The sequence below is a fragment of the Papaver somniferum genome, chromosome 9, assembly GCF_003573695.1.
Source record: "Papaver somniferum cultivar HN1 chromosome 9, ASM357369v1, whole genome shotgun sequence".
In the NCBI taxonomy this organism is placed as follows: Eukaryota; Viridiplantae; Streptophyta; class Magnoliopsida; order Ranunculales; family Papaveraceae; genus Papaver; species Papaver somniferum.
Window position 1 is genome coordinate 56,564,462 of NC_039366.1, and position 15,170 is coordinate 56,579,631.

The 15,170-nt window shown below is 35.1% G+C and overlaps 1 long non-coding RNA gene across 1 annotated transcript; it reads left to right on the plus strand.

Moving 5' to 3' along the window:
* Positions 1-4,021: 4,021 nt before the first annotated feature.
* LOC113309340 lies at positions 4,022-6,999 on the plus strand. Its single transcript, XR_003340529.1, has 3 exons — positions 4,022-5,429; positions 6,131-6,214; positions 6,764-6,999. It is a non-coding gene; the product is annotated as an uncharacterized LOC113309340 (long non-coding RNA).
* The last annotated feature ends 8,171 nt before the right edge of the window (positions 7,000-15,170 follow it).

Here is a 15,170-nt window from a genome sequence, read left to right on the forward strand (position 1 = left end):
CAATTTTATTGACAAAAAGGGGGAGAATTAATATGTAGTTCACACTACAAATACATATGGTTTTCGGATCATTATGTAAGGGGGAGTGGTTTCCATGTGAGATGGAGTATTGACTGAGGGGGAGTGATACATATCACCATAGTATTGTTGTCGAAGTTGTGATGCAATTGAACTTTGATACTATATAATGATACTATGACACTGTATAACAATGTTTGAGAACTCTTGTTTTCTCATTGTTATAGCTATGAATTTTCAACAACGATGATGCTGAACTTACAACCTTTGGGATCATTGGAGTACTTGGAAGTGACGAAGATTTCAAGTAATGTTGAAGATTAGGCATGTGGAATAGGAGCTACAAAAGTTAATTCATTTATTTTTTGTATTCCATATGTATTGATAGTTTTGTCACTAAAATTGACAAAGGGGGAGATTGTTAGAGCATTGCTCGGTCGAACTCGCATGCGTTGCTATCTCAAGCATGTTTGTCAATGTTAGTGATCAAAACTATAAGTCTTGATTTCTAGTCTATTACAGCTAAGTCTCGGACTAGGATAGAAAGTGTAGTTGAGCTCAAGAACTCCATGGCAATCATCATACAAGACAAAGGACTACTCAAGGAACTGGTGGAACTTCATCGACTAAAAGGTATGTGGAGACTTGAACTTATCTATAACTCAAAAGTCTATCTACTCTATCTCCTATTTTGAGACAAAAGTTGTTTTGATATATAGACTTTGATTATACACATTTGCTATTTCGAGCTGAGTTTATCTCTCCTATCTATTTCTCGAAATATGTGTTGGTAAGCTTTTGCTTTGGCCAGTTCATCTTTACCTAGTTACGAAAGTCATGATACGTTTCAATCACTTTGAAAATTGCTTACTTTGACGAAAAATAGTTTGTGAATAACAACTATATAATGACGAAAAATAGTTTGTGAATAACAACTATATAATAACATCCTCTAAGAATGTTTCAATGATTGAAATGAGAGTTTAGATTATATAATCAATGATGGATATAAGCATTGTGTGGCAACACATATATGTATAAGTCCTTTTTCCTTGAACCGAAGTTTGCGAAGTTTGTTGATCAAGAGAACCGGAACAAGAGCCGCGAACTCAGTCCGCGAACCCAATCCGCGATCTGGCGGAAGTTCCCGACCCGAGAAAATCTGCTGGAGTTTGAGAACTCCTTTCGGGAACTTAAGTCTACGAACTAAGTATGCGAACTTAAGTTGGTTATATCTAAAGACGATTGTTTGTGAACTTATTTATATTAACTAAGGAATGAAAAATGCAAACCGTGGCTACAAAGTTCATGAACCGATTCGAGTGAATCAAATCGTTTTTGCTTCAATTGTGTCTTGTGTAGTTACATAAGATTTCCTTGCAATTGAACAACTCTCTAACTAGTTCATTTGAGTCATTTGAACTAGTTATGGTGAAGAAGAATATGGTTGATATGAAAGTGCTCATACGGCTAACCATTTGGTTAACTATTGTTGAACCAACAAATGTACATGTTTGGGTACGGTTACACAAACCTAAAATCGTGCATTTCATTTATGTGTAACAAGCTAAGTTTTCGATCCAACGGTTGAAATATATTAGCTTGAATCTAATCAGGTTTTCACCTAACGATGAATATTGAATGCTTTGTTACCAAGATAACATTGATTGCAAACCCTGATTTGAAAGACTATATAAGGGAGAACTCTAGCAACTGGTAAACCTAATCCCACACCTCTCGTGTGATACTAGTTGTATTAGCTAGAGTCAATTCTCCTTTAACCTTAGGTTTCTTCTTGAAAACCAGGTTAACGACTTAAAGACTTCATTGGGATTGCGAAGCCATACCGGTAGTACTTTCTCGTAGTTGTGTGATCTGATCTTGCTAATTCTATCGTTTTGAGTACAATCATAACGATTGGCTTGAGATTTATATCTATAATAGGCAAGATAGAAAAGTAGTCACAAGCATCATCGTCTCATCGTTTGTGATTCCACAATATCTTCTTTCGCCGCGTCGATTAAGATTATTGTGAGGTGATTGATAATACTAGGCTGTTTTTCGGGAATATAAGTCCGGTTTATCAATTGGTTCATTTTCACCTTGATTTATCAAAAGACGGAACAAAACTTGTAGGTATTTTTGTGGGAGACAGATTTATCTATTCCTGTAGACTTTTCTGTGTGATACAAATTTGTTTATTAAAGTCTTCGACTTTGGGTCGTAGCAACTCTTAGTTGTGGGTAAGATCATCTAAGGGAATCAAGTGCGTAGTATCCTACTGGGATCAGAGACGTAAGGAGCGCAATTGTACCTTGGATCAATGTGAGATTGATTAGGGTTCAACTACAGTCCAGACCGAAGTTAGTTTGTAGTAGGCTAGTGTCTGTAGCGGCTTAATACAGTGTGTGTTCAATCTGGACTAGGTCCCGGGGTTTTCCTGCATTTGCGGTTTCCTCGTTAACAAAATTCTTGGTGTCTCTGTTATTTCTATTCCGTATTATATTTTGTTATATAATTGAAATATCACAGGTTGTGCGTTTGAATCAATCAATTGGAAATCCGACCTTTGGTTGTTGATTGAAATTGATTGATACTTGAACATTGGTCTTTGGTACCGTTCAAGTGATTTCTCTCGTATTCAATTAGACTCGTAGATTTCTATTTGGTTAAGTAAGAATTGAATCAAGAAAGAGAGATATAACTCTTTGATATACTTTATTAAGATTAAGTCTAGTTGATTCTCTTTTAAGTATATTAGAGTTTGTCCATACAGATTGTTAATTGAAATATTGGGTGAGGTTGTTGTACCCCCACTTTTTCACTTGTGGAACTTCATCAACAAAAGGTATGTGGAGACTGAAACTCATCTATAACTTGGAAAGTCTATTTCTACTTTATCTCCTATATTGAGAAATAAGTCGTGTTAGGATATAGTTTTCTATTATACACATTTGAGATTTCGAGCTGAGTTTAACTCGCTTACATATTTCTTGGAATATGCATGTGTTGGAAAGCTTTCGCTTCGACCAAGTTCATCTTATATTCTTTACGAAAGTCAAAAGATGATCATGTGAAAATTTCCGAGTAACATCTTACATGGTTTGTGTGATACAATCATTTGGTGTAGACTTGGAATGTTTCGTTATGATTATTTCAATAACTTGAAAATTGCTTTGATGCTAGCAGTGTGTGAAAACGGCTATTGTCATCCTCTAAGAAAGTTTCAATGATTGAAATAAGAGTTTATAACACTTAACCATTATTGGATATGACATGTTGTGTACTCTTGCACATATGTAATCCATGTTCGGGAACCATAGTATGCGTACCCGTACGCGTACCTGTTGGCTTGAGAAATCCAGGAACCTAAGTATGCGTACCTGTTCGCATACTGGCGTACGGTTCATGTCTGAATATTTATGCTGGGATTCGAAGTACGTGTACCCGTTTGCGTACTGGCGAAACCCAATCTTGGTCCAGGTATTTCAAGTATGCGTACCCGTTTTCATACTTGAAGGTTAAAGTTCTAAAATCGGTTGTGTACATGAACTTAAACATTTATATAATACGGAATGCAATCTTTGCAAACGTGGCTATAATGTTCATTAATTTATTCGAGTGGATCTGTAAAGACCCTCAAGCTCGTCAATGATATTAGACTAGTCAAGAGACGTATTAACCGATAATAACTCGATTAGTTTAACACGAACGTTAATTAATATGAATTAATCTAACAACGATCTGGATACGAAACTAGTATTATTGAATAGGTCTCGAAAAGTTATGCGGAATGGTCTACTCGAACGTGTTAATCGGATATTGGACGAAGAAGAAATCATCAGATTAGTATGGAGGGAAAATGAGTAACTTCGGATCTTATCCTTCTGGATGCCCTTATCTAATGCTTTGGGTGTCCTAGTAATTCTCGTTGGTCTTATCTTCACTCGGTTGAGAAGATAAGTCTTCTTTCTTTTCTTTTTCTTTCTTTCTTATTCTCTTTTCTGTTCTTCTTCTTCTTTCTTTTTCTTCTCTGTTTCTCCTCTTATTCTCTCTGTCGAATTCTTATAGAAGAAGTGAGTGTGTTATGATATGAGTGATTCGTAGAAGTTTGTTAACTTGATGAATCAAAGGGATAAGTGATGAACTGTGGTTGATTGAACCGAGAGAAGAGAATTGATGTTACTGTAAGTTGAATTTAGGGTCTTCTTTATGGAAGAAGTAGATGAATCAAGAAAATAGGAGATGGGTTTGATCGATTGAAGGCTGCGGTGAACTCAAACAAAGAGGAAGTTGTTAGGTGATTCTGTGAGAATTAGGGTTTGTAAAGCTAGGTCAGGGATGGTGAAATTGATGGTTTAATGGAAAGATTGGAGAAGGATATGACTGATATGAGGAGTTAGAGTATCTCTTGAACTTGAATTAGAAAATAGAAAACCGAGAATCAATTCTAGGGTTTCTGAGAAACAGTGAAGAGGATGAAGATAGATGAATATTGGTTTAGTTGAAGTGATAGATTGATAATGGATTTGAGGTGTTTTGCTGAATCAAGTTGGAATAAAGAAGAATTGTACTCAGTTGCTTGAATGAGGTTATATTGAGGTAATTGTTCTTTTTAATAAAGATTAGTTCAATTTCAGTATTGAGTTATAAAGTTTCTCAATGAACTATGAATGGAGTTTGATATGGTTTTAAGCTTTAATATTGTTGTGTATGGTATGAACTGTGATTGAGTTGTGGAGGTGTTGGTGATGGATGTGAGAATCTCATGAAGAAGTTGAATTAGTGGTTGTTATAGGTTATGGAGCTATTATGAAGTTGTTGCCGCATTAAGAGTTTGTGTTGAGTTCTCAATTGATATTGAAGTTAGTGTAGAACATGGTTGTGGTTATGAAGTTTTGTAATTGAGTTTGGCAGTGATGATTGGTGTGGGTATGTTGAGTTGGAGTTGAGAAGTGAACTGTTGCAGGTGGAGTTGAGTTACCTAGTAGTGGCTCTGCGGCTGTTGCTGAGTTGCAGGGTGTGTTGAATGTTGAATTGAGTTACAATTGTAATTAGTTAAGTTCTGAATGATTTTTGTGTTGATAAATTAGAGTTAAGTAAAGAAGCTTGTGTTGTTATTATGGGTTTTAATGATTGAAGTTGAATGGGACTTGAGATATAAACATAGAACTGTTGGTGGAGGAGGTGATCTCAGTTGAGTATGGAGATGGATTTTAGTTACAGGGATGGTGGTGCAGAGTTACTTGAGTTGCATATATGTATATCTGAATTGAGATTTCTGAGCAGAAGATGAGTTACAGGGAGGTAGGTTGAACGCTGTTGGTGGTAATGGATATATGGATATTAGTATGGTAGTTGTAGAATTATAGTTAGTGATTGCTGTGAAAAGCTTAAAGCTGCATTTGCAGGTAGGCTACCATTTTTGCAATTCAATTTGAAGTTTATTTGAATGATTCAATTGATGTAGTATTAGGTTGAAATTGAAGTTGAGTTAGAGTTGTAGAGTTTAGAGTTTTGGTGTTGCAAAATGTTTGTGCATTAGCTTTCCTTGACCTGAGCAATGACTCTGGCCTATATAAGTGTTTTGGCCTTGTGCCATTCAGCCTAGTCAGGATCTGACTCTAGCTGACTTAGTCCATCTGACTGAGTCGAATCGAGTTGAATCGGGTTTGACCCACTGAGTCAATAGTCTTGACTCATTGACCATTGACCCTGGACTTTGACCTGACCTTGACTCTCTTGACTGACGTTTACTGTTAGTTGACCCTTAACCGTCACTTTGACCGTTAGTTGACTTAGTTGGACTGGCCTTAGATTAAGGGGTCAGTTTAGTGGACTTGGGCTTAGACCTAGTATTCATATTTTGAATGTTTGGACCCTTATGGTCTGAATTAACCTTTGGCTTCTTCTACAAAGTTGTAGATATTCATAAGACTTAGCTAATTGATTATAGAACCAACCTAATTGAATTAATAAACCTTAGCTATGCTAAAGTTAGAGAATGAAAAAGTATAAAGTCATAAATGGGTTTAGAACCATAGAATAGACTTGCATGATTCTTGTATGAGCCATTTTGGCTAGATTCTTAGAGTTCTTGTGTGATTAACAGTTAGTCTTATTAACAACGATCGATTCAAAGGATGAACCAGTGGATCGTGAATCTCGAGGTAGGCGTGGCTTGTCATCAAAAGAGGTGGGAATACATTTGACTCTTTCGAAACCATTGTTGTTTCTTTTACAAAAATTTATGTTTAATGAACTCATGCATTATCAGTTTGTGCTTTCCATGCGTTGATTATTCGTACTATGATTATTCTGTTAATATTTTTTAAACTTTCCATGGTTTAGAAAGGACTTGTAATGTTTGAATGTCAATATGAATTTTTATGGGAAATAAGAATTTCCACCTGTGGTATATAGGATACGCTCCTTCACATTTATACCTAGAGCTTACTTTTATGATATATTGGTCGACAGTTTGCGAGTTCGGAATTGCCGACATCCATACATACGATTAGATGTGAATTTGCGAGTTCGGAATTGCACAACTATATTATACATTGTTTGACGAAGGAGTTTGTCCGTATACATGTTTGTTTGTTCCAGTGACTTGGTCGCTATTTAATGTTTGGGAAAACATGTATCGTTTTCCAAATCTTGTTCATGATTTCTTTAAAGTTAAATGTTATTCCTACTGGGCACCCATTTTAAGGATGATGTGCTCACCCATTCCCACTTTCAGTTTCAGAGACAGATCAGAGTTGCGCAGCGAAAGCTTCAAGGGTCGAGTTCGCTAGTTGTTTAACTTCTGCTATGATTATTATGTTGCGTATTATATTTGTAAACCAAATTACTATTGTATATGTATCATTCGAGAGAAGTTCTTTTGTATATATATTTCTGAGCGGGGCTAGTTTTTGGGTTAAGTTTTGTATAAGATTTATTAATTGAATGTTTAAGTAAATGATTAGATTCTTAGTGCCTCTTTATTTAGTTAATCTCTTTGATTAGAAAGCTACTAGCTTAGGGGGCGCTACAGAATCAAACCAATTTTGCTTCAATTGTGCTCTTGTATACTTCTATGAGAATATAGCAATTGAACAACTCTTTATCTAGTTTCATCTGAGTCATTTGAACTAGTTATGGTTAAGATGAATAAGGTTGATATGAGAGTGTTCATATGGCTAACTTCGGTTAACTATTGTGGAGACAACCTGGTGTACACGTTTAGGTACGATTACATAAACCTAAATGAGGGTACATTTTATTTGTGTGTAACAAGCTAAGTTCGATCTAACAGTTGAAAGATATTAGCTTGATTAAATCAGATTTTTCATCTAACGGTGAATATTGAATTCTTTGTTACCAAGGTAACTTAGATTGCAAACCCTGATTTGAAAACTATATAAAGGAGAACTCTAGCAACTGGGAAACCTAATCCCCACACTTCTGTGTGTTACTAGTTGCATAGCTAGAGTCGATTCTCCTTTAACCTTAGTTTTTTTACGAGACCCTGTAGGTTAACGACTTAAAGACTTCATTGGGATTGTGAAGCCAGACCCAACTATTTTCTCTGTAGTTGCGTGATCTGATCTTGCTATTTCTATCGTGTTGAGTACAGTTGTAAGATTGGCTCGAGATTTATATCTCCGATAGGCAAGATAGAAAAATACCTACAAACACCTTCGTCTCATCGTTTGTGATTCCACAATATCTTGTTTCGTTAATCGATTAAGATTATTGTGAGGCGATTATCAATTGGTTCCTATTCACCTTGATTTATCAAAATACGGAACAAAACTCATAATTATTTCTGTGGGAGACAGATTTATCTATTCCAATAGATTTTTATGTGCGAGACAAATTTGTTTATCAAGTCTTCGACTTTTGGTCATAGCAACTCTTAGTTGTGGGTGAGATCAGCCAAGGGAATCAAGTGCGTAGAGTCCTGTTGGGATTCAAAGGCGTAAGGAATGCGACTGTACCTTGATCAGTGTGATATTGGTTAGGGATCAACTACATTACATTCCAAAGTTAACTTGTAGTAGGATAGTGTCTGTAGCGGCTTGATACAATGCGGTGTTCAAATCTGGACTAGGTCCCGGGGTTTTTCTGCATTTGCGGTTTCCTCGTTGACAAAATTTCCGGTGTATGTGTTATTTCTTTTCTGCATTATATTTTCTATATAATTGAAATATCATAGGTTGTGGGTAGTTCAATCAATTAGATAATCCAACCTTTGGTTGTTGATATAAACTGATTGACACTTGAACATTGGTCTTTGGTACTGTTCAAGTTGTTTCACATAATAATCAGGTTCGCGGATTTCTATCTGTTTGATTTTCTTATTACATTGTGAAACAGAGATACAACTCTTGGATATATTTCCATTGATTGAGTCTGACTGTCTAGTTGATTCTCCTGGAACTATATTAGAGTTTGTCCACACAGATTGCCTAAACGAATTATTGGGTGAGGTTATTAGACCCCCGCTTTTTCACAAGTATCTTTCAAACTTAACAAAATTTAATTAGTAGTCCAAACAAATCAAAAGAGACAAGTCCAACTCAATTCGCACTTTCACAGCTTCTAATCCATATATTAGCTAACTTTATCACCTTCAAGTCCCTACACAATTGTGCAACTAATGACACCAACGCGCATGACTATAATTAACTAGGTTTATACTAGTCCATCATTTTTTAGATGTGCCACTAAAGGAGACACAGATACACACCACTAAATTCACTAGGTATATCATGTCCAGTACTTCCCAACGTATCACTAACCACCATAAAACAAACGTCGTTGCTCATCACCAGGTCATAAAGAACCTAAACTATTTCCACAAGCCCCATAAAAAAATATCACATTCAAATTAAAATGAAAATCAAGATTATTTATGCAACAAAAAAAATATAATTAGTATTAAGATCAGATCATAGCAAAAAACTAGACTATTCCACAAACAACATAAGTTAATATTGACATCAAATTTAATTATTACGTACTTTGTGAAAAGACGAGGGTACCCAAATACACCACAATCTTTTATTTTGATCACAACCTATACAAGACCCACTGTGTATAAACCTCTTGGAGATACAATCACTCAAGGAATATTTCAACACAGTGTCCACTTGAAATAGGGTTAGTCCGGATTGGCCTAACAATGTGAGAATATCAAAGTCAAGTGGAGAAATCCAATACACTTTATGTGATCGTCTATAGATATGAAATCGAGATAATACTACAACAAAGTGTTCACTTGATAATAGTAAAACCTTATAAGATAAATATCAAGTGCCTAGTTAATATACAAGTGTATTTACTTTAATTATAATATAAAAACAATTATAATGCGGAAATAAATTAAAGCACGCATACAAGAATTTTGTTAACGAGGAAACCGCAAATGCAGAAAAACCCCGGGACCTAGTCCAGTTTTGAATACTCAATTGAATTAAGACGCTACAAAAAGTAAACCTGCAACTTCGTGTATACAATACTAAGTAAACTAAAATCCTAGTTACTCAGCTTCAACAATATTCTTGATTTAATAATATCTAGCAGAACCGAAGTTCTCAATAGATATACCTAATATTATCCTAGCAGAACGTACGTTCTCTTTAGGACTAGATCTAGTATATCTTCTTAATGGTTCACAACAACTTCTTCTTCAAATATTCAAAATCTTCAATCTTCGATTTAATTTTCAAAGTAACAATCTGCAAAAACAAACTTGATTCCTTATTGATTTGTCGCACAGAACGGAGTCTGTTAACAATGGAAAATCAATGAATCTACCTTACGGATCTAGAAAAACTTAGATCCGTAGAAACGTTAAATCTTTGAACTAGTTTGAGTGAGCCTTATATCAGAAGAGAAGGTTCTCAAGAATAAACAAACTAGATGCAATCAAAGATTCAATAATTGTTAGTCAATCAAATCAATCGTAAACAAAAGATAAACTGCAATTATCTAGTTTCCCACCAAAGGTACTCATGGAGCTTCTCAATCCCAAAGAAGACTTTAAACTGAGCGGTCGTAAGAGATTTCGCCTAATTAGGTTACTCTCCCCTCCGAATGGGCGGCTTCACCAGTAACAACACAACTGAGGAAGTTTGCTGTTATGAAGGATTAGTTTGATAGTAAGCCAAACTTCAAGTATTAGACAAGGAAGTTTGGACACCAAGGAATTTCCAAAACCGAAAATATTCTCAAGATATGCAATAAGATCTAAATTCGGTTTCCATAATTCCTGGAAATGCCCTGTCCAAAATATTGACCGAAAATCTCTAACTAGTAAATGCACATTACTAATTCTTATTTTCCATATATAAAATTAAAAACCTTAAATAAAATATTTTTAACTTATTTAATTTTGATCCTGGGATTTTCTTCCTTTAGCTATTAAGGAATAACTTTGAACAATAAAAGATAAGCATTAATGCACGTCTTCAAAGTGTGTCGACATATTTCCATATTAACCAAATATGGTTTAGGTATATCTAATATTTCTAGAAAAATAGAAAACTCGAAAAGATATTTTTGGATAATTTTTTGTGTTAAAAACACAAAACGTGTTCGGATTTGATTGAGACTTTTTGTGGCCGATTGCACATGTTCAAAGGATCGGTTCCCACTTGTTGCACATGTCCATAGGATCGGTTCCCCACATATTTATGGTATCTAACTTGTATGTGTTGCACATGTCCATAGGATCGGTTCCCCTTTGCCTAAAAACGTGTTGCACATGTCCATAGGATCGATTTCCCTTTGTGAAAGGTTGGACCTCTTACTAGGATCGGTTCCCCTTTACCCAGAGTCGGTCTACAAAAATCACAAACTCGATCATACTATCTTAGGTGATTACTTAAGATCGGTTTCTCTAATAAAAGTCATACCAATACATAAGTCAGGCCTTTGTGAATAGTTTTATCAAGAACACAACCAAGTTATGAACGGTTATACTAAATCACACATATTGGATGTTCACAAGATATGCAATGAATAACAATTCCAATAACGCCTGGCGATTTCCTTTTCGATTCATAAACAAGTTTATGAACTTACTTCCTTAAAACACATGTAAAACATTGTTTCCTAGGATCAAATCCTCACCTTATACTCATACATAATCACAATAGCATTTGACCGATTATGTCGATGTCTTATCTACAAATTTTAATGGTTAAGCAATAAACCTCTTATTGTATTCCTTAATACTATGTCTAACTAGAGTGTAATCATGCTTCGCAGTTTTGTTTTCAATATACACGACTTGAAAGACACAAGATAGATATGGAACAAGTCAAGTCATAGTTACTAACCTCAAGCTGAAGGATGATGTCTTTGTTGTCTTCAATCCATCTTCAGATCTTTGTGAGTAACTGGAGCACAATACGTCTATCATTTCTAGTGTATCCTATCGAAGTTGACTGTAGTTTACATATTAAGCGACTCGAGTTTTGGAACTAAATATGACAACCAATCTTGACATACCAACGCTTGGTGGGTTCAACCGAGCAGTGCTCTAACAATCTCCCCCTTTGTCAATTTAGTGACAAAACTCTGTTACATATGGAGATAAACGAATTATAAAAATAACTCATACCAATCTGCATGTATTCAAAAAATAAATGTCGATGTTGACATTATAATAACAAAGCTAATACTGCCCCTAAAGGTGAGATAGGTAGATTTCATCAATCCGCACGTCTTTGTTATACCAATTAATATGATATGTTGCTCCCTCTTAGTCTATGCTTTCACTCTTTCGTTAGATAAACGTTTAAGCACAATTGTTCTTTTCCCTAGCGATACCAATCAATATAAATTCGATACCAATATCACTTATTTACTCCATATATTTCTCCCCCTTTTTGTCACAAAATGACAAAGAAATAAAAAAATAAAGGACAACACGAAAAGAATCTTACAAATCTCAAAATAGACTTGTAACCTATAGAATTAAGCACGAGGGTTCCACACACCATTTTTGATAACCAATATCAAAATCGAAGCTACAAAGTAATTTGTTTTGATATGTTATCAAGGATATAATTGCCCGAAGCAATTTTCCCAATTTAGTTTATCAAACCAAAAATCAACTAAGCACCTTAGTCCCTTTGCTAAACCGATTGTACAAATACAACCGCTTCATTCGATAAGACCAAAATAAAGATAACTCCATTTTTCTCATCAGGTTCTAATTATCCATATAACTTAGACCTTTAAATTTTAAACAAGCCAAATACTAGGTTAGTTAACTAGCATTTCTTGTTAAGGCATTCGATTAGACTTGAATATTAATAACCGAAACCTCCACTTTGATAAGTCTAACTAAGATCAGAATTAACTTAGTTTCTCTTATTCGGAAATTGAATTGGACTAAACAATTCATCCCGTAAACATTTTATTTCGTTAAGCCATAAATAATTCATACAAACCAAATAAATCAACCTGCATAATTATTCACCTCATCCGGAAGCAATTGAAACAACATAGACATTATAGCACCGCAATTGCACCGAAATTTTGTAAGCCTAAACAATTGATACCACACAATAAAACAAGATAACAATAGTTTTTCTTAACCGGAACCAATTGAATCACACACACATCCATACACACATCATGGAATAAATCATCAATTGTACCGAAATTTTGTTAAGCAAAAGCAAAATATATATGAAATAAAATCAAGCTTTTCTTAAACAAAAAAAAAAATTAACTAACAAAATTTTTACCTCAAATTTCGCATCCTCTTTTCCTCATTATTTTCTCATCCTTTTGCGAAGACATAAGAACAACAAAAGCAACCTTTACCAGAGAAAGATTGAAATGGTTTTTAACTATTACATGCCAATAGTAATAATCTAATACCAAAAACTCATATGTATACTATATACACAACCTATGAAAAATAAATTGATAATAGTATAATTGTGACTCACATATGGGATTAATTGTCATCATCCTTTTATGATTATTTGATTAAGCAACCCAAAAGGTTAGATATGAAACTCGCTAAATCAAAAGTCACAAAATCATAAAAAGGTAACCGATATGAGACCTAATTATCTCATATAACGATGATAACATGGAGCTACATTTATTTGATCAAGAACGTTTAGCACAATATTTTGAATGTCATGAGTATTGAAACTTATCATTAGAGTGTCATCATTGTGACTATCTTTTGATACTTTCATGGTTGTCTTTAGAGAAGACTTTGGACTCCATTTAGAAATGGGTTTTATAGGAGCAACTTTGTTCTTCCTATTATTTCCTCATGAAATCCAAGATGAATCTCTTGAGGAAACATTAGGGTAACTGAAATGTGGAAAACTCTGAGAGTTAGCCTTTCTCCAATTTGGAACATCATATCTTGTCTTTACAAAGTTATCTCTCCTTTTATTGTTTGAGCAATAATGAGAAAACTTTGTAGAGGCCTGACCAGCAAACTTTGAACTATCACTATAATAATTCTTCTGCTCATTTTTGGGACAATGATGTTCTAATTTACCACGAGGGGAATTATTGAGTTCAACCAATTTTGCGGAAACGCGTGCATCTATGGCTTTCTCATTCCTTTTACGGAATCTGCATCCCCTTTCCAAGTGTCCTTTATTTCCACAATAAAAGCAATGCTTAACAACACCCGAATCATGATGTATAGTGATACCTTGTTGTGGATACACTTGTATTGGAGTTTGACGGAATTTACGTTTTCCATCTTTTGCTGAATATGAAGGTGCTACAGATATTTATTTTAAGGAAGAGCTATCTTTTGTGGCAACTTTTGAAGCAATTTCTTCATAAGAGTCTTTAGGCTTTACAAACTTTGTCTTTTGTTTAGCATTCAAAGTTTGTTTACCTTTGTAGCCCAATCCTCGAGTGTCACGAGGAACTCTAGTTGAATTCAACATCGAGTCAAGTTCTTTTGTGCTATTATCGAACTTTTTCAAGTCCGCTTTTAGACTCATATTCTCTTTCTCCAAAGTTTTTATTTTTTCGAGAGCATTATCTAAATCAACCTTAAATTTATCAATTTGAACTTTATAATCTATTTCAGATTCGGTAGAATTACTTACCTTGGTGTTCTTTAGATTCTCCAACTTTGTGTATAGCTTCACTTCTCGATCATGACTTTCTTCGATTTGCTCTCTATAAAATTTCATGCATTCAAGATAATTACCAGTACCAATAGTCTCTATATCGTTCTCCAATTCATTACGTTCCCTTTTCAATCTTTCATTCTCTTCACGAAGATCTCAGTTGAGTGTCTTTGGCTATGGAGCTGATCGATCATCACCTTTTTCAATTTGTTTTCTGTATTCTTCAAAGACTTCAAGATAAGTTTGACCGTTGCTTACACATTCTATATCCTTATTGTTTATGGGTGAAAACTATTCCTGCCGAATTTGGTAATTTGGGGTGTGGATGAGGAATGAATCTAAACCCTAAACAAATGCACTGCACGGGAGTACTTTGTGATTCGAGAAATCAATCTGTACAATTCTGGCCTAAACCAAGAAATGGCCGTTCCAGACTTGCTTCAGTCACAAAGTGAAGGAGATGGGGTTGATCTTAGGGAGGGAAGCGAAGAAGGTGTTGAGATTGTGAAGGTGTTGGCTATGTATGACTTGTATCAGAAAGCTGAACTGGCTTGCAGAATGTAAGCTATCAGTTCCGGTGTTTGAATACGGTTGTATCAACACTTGCTTCTGTTGTCTTGTCCTGTTTGAAAATAGGGAGGAGAACCTATTTATACAAGTCATTGAGCCTAACCCACGTCTCTCATGGGAAGTGGATAAAGTGGGGTGATAGAGTAGTGTAGTTGCGTGTGTTAGTGTTACACGATCAATCTTGCCCACTTCTCCCATCATCACTATCCGTCCATGACTTCCTGACACGTTCTTGTAATGGCGCGTTGTGCGCTGCACGCTGTAAACTGCCATACCAACACCCCAGTATGTATCCCCCAGTTTGTGACATGATTGATGTCTCGAGTGTGTGGATCGTGGGACCCACAGAAAACAGCATGTGATGCTAGATTAAATAACTAAGTTATTTAGGAAGTCGATACTTGTGAAGTATCGTGTGTATTCTATGCAAGTAATGCATCGAATATACTCAGCATG